Raw genomic sequence first — 9317 nt, forward strand, 5'->3', positions numbered from 1 at the left:
CAAACGAGACATGAAATAACATCAACAGATCAAGACGAAGCGAATGGAGGTACCCCCGGAGTCATAGCATGTGTAAATCGAGACGAAACATCTCTCTCTCCCCCGCCTGCTTGCGAAGGGTTAGGGAATGTTCCGGTATTTGGACAACATTAACATGGGATCACTCCGGTCAATGTACGTACTTCGTCTCACTGGAATATTAATGGCCAGATTGAATACAAAATCGACCCAAATTCTCCGGTCAATGACAGGAGAGTTTTGAAAGTGACAAAACACTGTTCCACACATTTAAAAACACTTAATCAATGTTTACCCAGGATCCATGCACCTTTCCTGGCTTGTAAAATGTGGTGATGCGCCCTGGAGGTAGCGGGTAGGCTCTGTGCGTGGTGCTGAACCCCAGCCTGTCTATGTGGAATACAAAAACAAACAAAGACAAACACCTTTAAGGTCACCAGGGTCGTGAGGTTCTGGTTCTGGCGGTGTGCATGGAGGGGTTTAGTCCGAGTGAGGAGTGCTCGAGCGTGGGAGGATGTGTAAGGCAGAGGAGGGTAACAAAAGGTGTGTGCAGGAGCAGGGAGAAAAGAGAAAATAAAAAGACTCAAAGTGTTCCACCTTCCAGCAGCAGCAGCAGCAGCAGCGGGCCCGCGGTGCTGAACACCTGCCTGTCTATGTGGAGTACAAAAACAAACAAAGACAAACACCTTTAAGGTCACCAGGGTCGTGAGGTTCTGGTTCTGGCGGTGTGCATGGAGGGGTTTGACCTGGCTCCCCGACACAATGCACATAGTCTGGAGCAGCGGAGCAGCGGCTGGGCCGTGTTCCCCCTTCTGTCCATTTGCCTATCAGTTTGTTAACGAAGTGGACAGAGGCTGTTTTTCGCCCCTAAAAGTGACTTTTAATGGTGTTTTTGGCATTTAAATGATGGGTTTTATCATTCTCCAGGGTCCCCGACACAATGAAACTAGTCTGGAGCTCGCTGGGGTCCCGCAAAATGCTTTAATCACGATTTTGTCCTTTTCCCCATCACTTTGTTAACGAAGTGGACAGAGGCTGTTTTTTGCCCCTAAAAGTGACTTTTAATGGTGTTTTTGGCATTTAAATGATGTGTTTTATCATTATCCAGGGTCCCCGACACAATGAAACTAGTCTGGAGCTCGCTGGGGTCCCGCAAAATGCTTTAATCACGATTTGGTCCATTTCCCCATCACTTTGTTAACGAAGTGGACAGAGGCTGTTTTTTGCCCCTAAAAGTGACATTTAATGGTGTTTTTTGTATTTAAATGATGTGTTTTATTTTTCTCCAGGGTCCCCGACGCAATGCACATAGTCTGGAGCTCGCTGGGGTCCCGCAAAATGCTTTAATCACGATTTTGTCCTTTTCCCCATCACTTTGTTAACGAAGTGGACAGAGGCTGTTTTTTGCCCCTAAAAGTGACTTTTAATGGTGTTTTTGGCATTTAAATGATGTGTTTTATCATTATCCAGGGTCCCCGACACAATGCACATAGTCTGGAGCTCGCTGGGGTCCTGCAAATGCTTTAATCAGGCGTTTTAACACTTTTCCCCACGAAAATGATTTTTAATTATTTTTTGGGGGCTATATAAATCAAATTCCGGTTAATGCTGAGCACAATCGTACCTTTTACTATTTTAATGTATTTGCATGATATATCTTTGGGCGATAAAAGCGACATATTTGGATGACTTTGTCAGTTTATGGAGCTTATCCCACAAATCCCGGATGATCCGGGCCAAATTTGGGAGCTCATAGGCAGCCTGCCATAGGCCCCCACCCGTGGAATGAAAAAAAAATGAAAGAAAACGGTCAATTATATGTTAAAATAATCAAAAAATGAACTTTTAAAATTACATGGGGATCTGAAAAATTGGAGAAGGGGAAAAGTGTTCGGCGCTTCGGGACGAAGCGCCGAACACTTTTCCCCTACCCCGTTGCAAGGTACAACGGAGAGGGGAATCCAGACTTCCCCTCCTCCGTTGTAAAAAACCGTTCATGTTTTACAAGCTACCTTCTGCACGAAATCGGAAACCCGGTTTTTGAGAGGACTCAGAAAAAAAACGGCTGTGTAACTTCATGGAGGAATTCATCCGCTGTATGTGCACTTTGGCTCGGATACATTTTGTTGCCTGGAGACCCCCCAGCATGGTTCTTACCAAACTTAAAGTTTTTGAACTGGGCTCTGGAGGAAGGTAAGGGGAGTTGACAGGGGACTCAATCCGCCTCATGAGGCACTATTTTCGGATACATTTCAACACTTTTAGCCCTTTTTCATGGTTCTCCAAAAAATAACTCTGACTTTTTCAGAGTGTGGAGGAAGGTAAGGGGAGTTGACAGGGGACTCAATCCGCCTTATGGGGCACTATTCTCGGATACATTTCAACACTTTTAGCCCTTTTTGATGGTTCTCCAAAAAATAACTCTGACTTTTTCAGAGTGTGGAGGAAGGTGAGGGGAGTTGACAGGGGACTTTATCCGCCTTATGGGGCACTATTCTCGGATACATTTCAACACTTTTAGCCCTTTTTGATGGTTCTCCAAAAAATAACTCTGACTTTTTCAGAGTGTGGAGGAAGGTGAGGGGAGTTGACAGGGGACTTTACCCGCCTTATGGGGCACTATTCTCGGATACATTTCAACACTTTTAGCCCTTTTTGATGGTTCTCCAAAAAATAACTCTGACTTTTTCAGAGTGTGGAGGAAGGTGAGGGGAGTTGACAGGGGACTTTACCCGCCTTATGGGGCACTATTCTCGGATACATTTCAACACTTTTAGCCCTTTTTGATGGTTCTCCAAAAAATAACTCTGACTTTTTCAGAGTGTGGAGGAAGGTGAGGGGAGTTGACAGGGGACTTTACCCGCCTTATGGGGCACTATTATCGGATACATTTCAACACTTTTAGCCCTTTTTGATGGTTCTCCAAAAAATAACTCTGACTTTTTCAGAGTGTGGAGGAAGGTGAGGGGAGTTGACAGGGGACTTTACCCGCCTTATGGGGCACTATTCTCGGATACATTTCAACACTTTTAGCCCTTTTTGATGGTTCTCCAAAAAATAACTCTGACTTTTTCAGAGTGTGGAGGAAGGTGAGGGGAGTTGACAGGGGACTTTACCCGCCTTATGGGGCACTATTCTCGGATACATTTTTTCATTTTCACCCATTTTTGATGGTTCTCCAAAAAATAACTCTGACTTTTTCAGAGTGTGGAGGAAGGTGAGGGGAGTTGACAGGGGACTTTACCCGCCTTATGGGGCACTATTCTCGGATACATTTTTTCATTTTCACCCATTTTTGATGGTTCTCCAAAAAATAACTCTGACTTTTTCAGAGTGTGGAGGAAGGTGAGGGGAGTTGACAGGGGACTTTACCCGCCTTATGGGGCACTATTCTCGGATACATTTTTTCATTTTCACCCATTTTTGATGGTTCTCCAAAAAATAACTCTGACTTTTTCAGAGTGTGGAGGAAGGTGAGGGGAGTTGACAGGGGACTTTACCCGCCTTATGGGGCACTATTCTCGGATACATTTTTTCATTTTCACCCATTTTTGATGGTTCTCCAAAAAGACAAGTTAGTCTTTTTTCTTCCCCCTTCCTCTTCTGATTTCTCACTGATCGAATGGCAAACGCGACCCGCCATCGGAGGGCCTCCGCCGGCCCGGCCTCGTGCCGGTGCTCTGGCGGTCGGTTCCTCCGAACTGCGGGTTCGACTCTGATGGCCGGGAGGGACGAGGGAAACGTCGGGGGGGTCTGCTGGAGGCTCCTGCTGGAGTCTTGCGTTCACTGGGACCTGGCTCGAAAAACTTGAAACCCTGACTCCAGTGCGGTGTTGCGGCCATGCGCCTCCGGGTACCAGACTCCCCTGCCTCCTCCGTGTTGCGTGGGCTACGTGGGGGTAACCCTGCGTGTCCGTTACCCTGCGTGTCTCTTACCTCCCAGGCCGACCGATATGAAGCGTTTCCAAGACGAACCGTCTGACTCAGGGGTCCCACCACAGGTTCCGTAGCGGGGTGGAAGTTCCACCTCCCCTCTTTGCCGCGGAATGCAAAACAAACACCTGTTTCTCTCATCCTCCACTGTGGCATAGCGGCCTTAGTCGGCTGCGGCATTCAGCAATTGGCCTTGCTCCGGGCACAGGACCCTACTTCATCAAACTACCTATTTGATCCTGCGTAACAACCACATATATGCTTGTCTGCAAAGACATTGATCGAATGGCAAACGTGACCCGCCATCGGAAGGCCTCCGCCGGCCCGGCTTCGTGCCGGTGCTCTGGCGGTCGGTTCTTCCAAACTGCGGGTTTGACTCTGCTCCTGGGAGCACATATGCTTGTCTGCAAAGAGGGACATGCCTGGTCCCGCCCAGGTGTTCTTCTACGGCTAGTGTCCAGCCAGCTGCGGTATCATCAACTTTGACCCGCCATCGGAGGGCCTCCTCCCCGGGTCCAGCTTCCGGTGCTTGGCGGTCGGTTCCTCCAAACTGTGGGTTTGACTCTGCTCCTGGGAGCACATATGCTTGTCTGCAAAGAGGGACATGCCTGGTCCCGCCCAGGTGTTCTTCTACGGCTAGTGTCCAGCCAGCTGCGGTATCATCAACTTTGACCCGCCATCGGAGGGCCTCCTCCCCGGGTCCAGCTTCCGGTGCTAGGCGGTCGGTTCCTCCAAACTGTGTGATTGACTCTGCTCCTGGGAGCACATATGCTTGTCTGCAAAGAGGGACATGCCTGGTCCCGCCCAGGTGTTCTTCTACGGCTAGTGTCCAGCCAGCTGCGGTATCATCAACTTTGACCCGCCATCGGAGGGCCTCCTCCCCGGGTCCAGCTTCCGGTGCTTGGCGGTCGGTTCATCCAAACTACGGGTAATCCTGGAGCGGACATAAACAAAGAATGATATTTTACAGGACATGATGGATATGTGTTTTTTCCAGGCTTTTTGGAAATAAACCAAATGTGATTTTGCAGTGCATGATATAGCTCATTTTACCCATGTGATGTTGTGCAGTACATTACTGAGCTCATTTAACGATATTGGTCTACCAGGTGAAGTGGGATGCTGCCATTTCCCAACTGGTCTCCGGAGGAATATAAGGAGAGTTGACAGGGGACTCTGCCCAGTGCTCATGAACCAAATGAGGGGTGTGTTAGAGGGGAAAGGCTCTGGCTGTTTCTGCAGCCTCTGCATCTACCTTCTCTCCCCACCCCGATACCAGCGCGTGCCTGCTGTAAAAGGCAGGTGCACGGGCTCTCACTTCCACTAACTCTGAGCCTGGCTCCCGAGCAGCACGTTCTCCCCGGCAGTCCGCCAGCAGATGAAAAACACCCACCTCTCCGCCTCTTCCGAGGGACGAGGGAACCGCGCGGGGGGGTCTGCTGGAGGTTCCTGCCGGGTGCTCCGTACTGCGTTTCACCGGGACCTGGCTCGAAAAACTCGGAACTCTGACTCCAGTGCGGTGTGGCGGTCTCGCCCTGGCCGTCCACCGTGCGCCTCCGGATACCTGACTCCCCTGCCTCCTCCGGGGGCAGGTGCGAGGGGTTCAATGCCTCCTCCCCCCGCTGCGGCGAAAGCCGGAGCGGGACGGAGCGCCCGGAGGTACTGTTACCCCCACGTTTTGTACCCAAAACTGTCTTGTGAGTTTGTGGCAGAACCATGAAACAAAAAACAATCAATGTATCGGACCCATCGCCAGTCGCGTTGGTGCGGAGGTGGGACCATTTTAACCAGGTGGTAACCCAAGTCCTCCCCTTGGTCCGTGTTCCCTGCATTGAAGCATCGGACCCATGGTTGCAATCAGCAGTTGGCTAACGCATATAAACGGAGAAACAGAAAACCATTTAAATATAATTCATTGTGTGTGTTTTTGGAAGGATGTTGACCGAATGCCCGGTGTGCAGCCTCCGCTATCTGGCTTTGAATAAGCACCTTAAGCACAAACATGCAGTGCGGAACCTGGATGAAAGAGGCATCATTCTTAAAATGGCCAGTGGTAGAATAAATGTTCGGACCAAACCCTGTCCCATCACAGGGTGTTCGTATGCTGGGAGGAAACTACACCGTCATGTAACTCGTGACCACCCTGAGTTCTCCCGAGATGAGGCACATCAGGTCATGGCAAGGCTGAAGCATAGTGTGGCCCTGCAGTTGCTCCATGACCTCCGAGAGACTAATCCCATCATTGGAATGGCTACATCATTGGATATAGACAATGAGGAGGAATACCCGGTGCACCCTCCACCCTTCTCCCCACATACCGAGTGTGACGAAGAGGACTGCATGCAGGTGAGGCTGGACAATGTGGCATTGAGGGCTCAGAAGGATGCCCTCATTGATGAGGTGAAGACCCTGCGCTCCAGGCTAAAACAGGGTCTAAAACCCAGGAAGCAGAATGCCACTGCTGCTCTGCTTGAGGAAGACGAAGAATGTATACGATTTAAGGGCGTAGCAATCCCAAGTACCCCCGACATGAACTCAGTAGCCTCCGGCAGCAATACCCCTCTCAAGACCCCGGTGAAGACTGTCATGCGGTCCATAGAAGCCTCTGCGAGTGAGACCCCCCTCAAGTATGTGATGCGGTCCCCAGAAGCCTCCGGAAGCAAGACCCCGGTGAAGACTGTCATGCGGTCCGACAAAGCCTCCGGTAGTGAGACCCCGGTGAACACTGTCATGCGGTCCCCAGAAGCCTCCGGAAGCAAGACCCCGGTGAAGACTGTCATGCGGTCCGACAAAGCCTCCGGTAGAGAGACCCCTCTCAAGTCTGTGATGCGGTCCCCAGAAGCCTCCGGAAGCAAGACCCCAGTGAAGACTGTCATGTGGTCCCCAGAAGCCTCCGGAAGCAAGACCCCGATGCAGACTGTCATGCGGTCCGTAGAAGCCTCCTGTAGTGAGACCCCTGTATGCCAGAAGACCCGTGCGTCTGTCTCCAATAAGCTGAAAGCTAATCTGGCTAAGGACTGGCCCTCTTCCCAAAATCAATGGTGCACTGGGAAGGGACTGCGGAATACCATGCGTGAAATCACGTTGCCTAAAAGCATGGAGACGTACATTCAGACATACAGAGGTCATTGTGAGGGTCTTGCACCGACAGTAAAACGGAAAGAGAATTGTATGTCCAATGTCAGCCGGATAAAGAACTTCATAGTATTCATGGCCCATGGTTTTGACCGGCTGTCAGACTGGCTGTTTCTAAAAGACACAAAGAGGGTCCGTGGCTGGAGCAAGTATATTTCAGAGTCGGGCCGGACAGTCACAACATCGCTGTTGTTCCTGAAGACTGTGAACCATTTCCTGAGGTACTTGTCTGCATCAAAGCTCCGGGGGTGCAGGCTCACCCAGTCTGATATGACCAACATCATCAGAGAGGTGAAAGCCAACATTAACGATTTGAAAAAGTCTGTCACTCTCCACCAGTTTAAGGTGAAGAGGGACAAGCTGGATCGTCTGCCGAGCCAGGCGGAGCTTCTCGCCGCCATGGCGGCCGCTGAGAAGCGCATCCCTGATCTCCTTGACCTGATGGCTAGCAATCCGACCACAATCACCCAGTACCTGCTATATGGCTATCTAACCCTCCATTGGAGCCTCCTGTATGGCCACCGTCCGGGTGTGTATGCAAACATGACCAACACGGAGGTCTTTGAGGCGGACAGAAGGGGCACTGCTGAGGGCTACATCATCCACGTGCAGGATCACAAGACTGCCAAGACATTTGGTGAAGCACAGCTGGTGCTTACAATAAAGGAGTTTAGCTGGGTCATGCGGTGGATGGGGATAAAAGAGGGCTTGTCGGGTCCTCAGAATGAATTCTTCCTTTTCACATCGGGGAAGCAGGCTTCCAAGAACCTGAACGCTCACTTGAAGAGGGCTTGGGCTGATGCTGGGCTAGAAACAGCCGTCAACTTCACCATCTTGCGCACTGCCCTGGCTGACAATATCAAGCATCACCAAGATCCAGAAAGCAGGTCGATTCTGGCTAGGTTTATGTGCCACGACGTAAGCACTGCATACCGGTTCTACGCGAATACGCCTGGAATAAAGGAGGCATTGAAGATCCGCTCCATGTTCAGGGCGGCGGCAGCAGCTGCAGCAGCATCATCATCAGAAGGAGGTCTACCACCGTCAGCTACCTCCGAAGAGGATTCAGGGGCGGAGAGCAGCGATACCTCTTCTTCAGGACCGATTGGTACTCCTGATGAGGGGAAAGGGGCCGTGGACTCAACCTTTTTTCCCCGGTGCACTGTACAAGTTAGACGGCTAATATGGCCCCCAGGCCCCTGTTAATCATGTTGTTATTATGTTTATTTTGTATACTGTTTTTGTAAAAGTGGTGTGATAATTAAATAAAAAATAAAAAAAAAACATTAGTATAACCTTGAAGGTTCCCAGGGGCAAATACAGTGCCTGTCATTTTGCAGGATATAATTTAACATGTAACCTCTCCTGGAAATGGACATACTCTGTGCATTTCCAGGAGAGGTTCCATGTTAAATTATATCCTGCAATATCCTCCAAAGAAGGGGTGGTAGTGTCATGAATAAGGCCGAATATGTATGCCGATGTGCGGACGGTAAAGCACCGCAAAATCCACCCCTTTAGGGTAACCAGGGGCATGAAGTTCTGTAGGGTGTGAACATCTGGGTTTAGTCCGAGTGAGGAGTGCTCGAGCGTGGGAGGATGTGTAAGGCAGAGGAGGGTAACAAAAGGTGTGTGCAGGAGCAGGGAGAAAAGAGAAAATAAAAAGACTCAAAGTGTTCCACCTTCCAGCAGCAGCAGCAGCGGGCCCGCTCTGTCCGTGGTGCTGAACACCTGCCTGTCTATGTGGAGTACAAAAACAAACAAAGACAAACACCTTTAAGGTCACCAGGGGCGTGAGGTTCTGGTTCTGGCGGTGTGCATGGAGGGGTTTAGTCCGAGTGAGGAGTGCTCGAGCGTGGGAGGATGTGTAAGGCAGAGGAGGGGAACAAAAAAAAACGAATACAAATAAGTTAAAGTGTGAACCTCCAGCAGGGCAGGTGCTGCTGCTGCTGCTGCTGCTGCTGCTGCTGCTGCTGCTGCTGTGAAGGAGGACAAATATTGATGCTTGTGTTCGGACGGTAAAGCACCGCAAAATCCACCCCCCCTTAAAGGTGACCAGGGGCATGAGATTCTGCAGGGTGTGAACATCTGGGTTTAGTCCGTGGGGGAGTGCTTAAGTCCGGGGGCCCGGGGTCTCACGGTGCACGAGGTTATGGAAGTGCAGCAGGGAAGGTGCTGCTGCTGCTGCTGCTGCTGCTGCTGCTGCTGCTGCTGCTGCTGCTGCTGCTGTGA

This window comes from Notothenia rossii (genome assembly GCF_949606895.1).
Source record: "Notothenia rossii genome assembly, contig: scaffold_27, whole genome shotgun sequence".
Lineage (NCBI taxonomy): Eukaryota > Metazoa > Chordata > Actinopteri > Perciformes > Nototheniidae > Notothenia > Notothenia rossii.